The sequence below is a fragment of the Heterodontus francisci genome, unplaced genomic scaffold (genome assembly GCF_036365525.1).
Source record: "Heterodontus francisci isolate sHetFra1 unplaced genomic scaffold, sHetFra1.hap1 HAP1_SCAFFOLD_172, whole genome shotgun sequence".
Classification (NCBI taxonomy): domain Eukaryota; kingdom Metazoa; phylum Chordata; class Chondrichthyes; order Heterodontiformes; family Heterodontidae; genus Heterodontus; species Heterodontus francisci.
Window position 1 is genome coordinate 3,202,781 of NW_027141631.1, and position 1,670 is coordinate 3,204,450.

The following is a 1,670-nucleotide window of genomic DNA, read 5'->3' on the forward strand; positions in this document are numbered from 1 at the left end:
TGAATCAAGGAAAGACTTTCTGACACAATAAAAGCAAAATACTGCAGATGCTGGAAATCTGAAATAAAAACAAAAAGTGCTGGAAATACTCAATAGCTCTGGCAGCATCTGTGGTGAGAGAAACAGAGTTAACGTTTCTGGTCTGTGACCTTTCATCAGAACTGACACAGGTTAGAAAAGAATTAGGTTTTAAACAAGTGACGGGGAGGGGCATGTGGGAGAGAACAAAGGGGAAGGTGTTTGATACTGCAGAGGGAAGGAGAGATTAAATAACAAAGCTGTCCTGGGACAAAGGCAAAGAGTGTGTTAATGCTTGTGGTTGCCTGACACCAGTCATGCTCTGATGTTATTGAACACAATGTTCAATTCACAAGGCTGTAGAGTGCCGAATCAAAAGGTCAGGTGCTGCTCCTCGAGCTTGGGTTGATTTTCACTGGAACACTGGAACAGGCCAAAGACAGAAATGTTGACATGAGAGCAGGGGAGAGTGTTGAAATGGCAAGCAACCCGAAGCTCAGGATCATGCTTTCGGCCTGAGCAGAGGTGTTCCATCTAATCTGCGTTTGGTCTCCCCAGTTTAGTGGAGCCCGCATTGTGAGCAGTGAATACAGTATACATAATTGAAAGAAGTACAAGTAAATCGCTGCTTCACCTGAAAGGAGTGTTTGGGGCTTTAGATAATGAGCAGAGAGGAGGGAAAAGGGCAGGTATTATATCTCCTGCGATTGCATGGGAAGGTGCCTTGGGAAGGGGACGAGGTATTGGGGGTAATGGAGGAGTGGACCAGGATGTCGCGGAGGGAACAATCCCTTCGGAATGCTGACAGGGGAGGGGAGGATGCGTTTGGTGGTGGCATCACGCTGGAGGTGGCGGAAATGGTGGAGGATGATCCTTTAGATGTGGAGGCAGGTGGGGTGGAAAGTGAGGACAAGGGGAACCCTGTCGCAGATCTGGGAGGGAGGGGAAGGGGGAAGGCAGAGGTTGAGAGTCCTGTCAACTACACTGGGAGGGGGCGGGATGGGAGTAGTTGAAATCTGGTGATGTTGTTGAATTTCATTTCAAACACTCCTTGAACTCTCTGCTGATGAAGACTGAAAAAGGGAAGAACAACCACACAACAAGGGTCTCAAATCCAAGACCCTGAGATTAAATGTCCCATGCTCTGCCTACTGAGCTAACAAGGCCTGATACAGTACTTCTACTCTGTCTGTTATTGGACGGATGCAGCTTTTGGCTCCACCCCAAGGGCGGGAATTTGTTCCACCAACTATGAAGCAGTTTCCTATCAATTCCCCAGATTATCAGTAAATCCACTTCCAGAAGCCCCAAAGTGTGATATATTCCTCTCACTCATCAATAATAAAACTGAAATCTTTTTACCTTCCAAATTCTGCCATCCATTTTGTCAGTATTTATTTCTCTCTCATTTTTATTTAGTTCATGCATTTCTTCAGAATTTTTTTTTCAATTATATCTGAGGGAAGAAATGAACAGATCTGGCAGCTCAAAACTGGACATCCATGAGGCACTGTGGTTCATCAGCAGCAGCAGAATTGTATTTAAACACAATATGTTACCTCATGGCCTGGCATATCCCTCACTCTACCATTACCATCAAGCCAGGGGAGCAATAGTGGTTCAATGAAGTGTGCAGGAGGGCATGTCAGGAA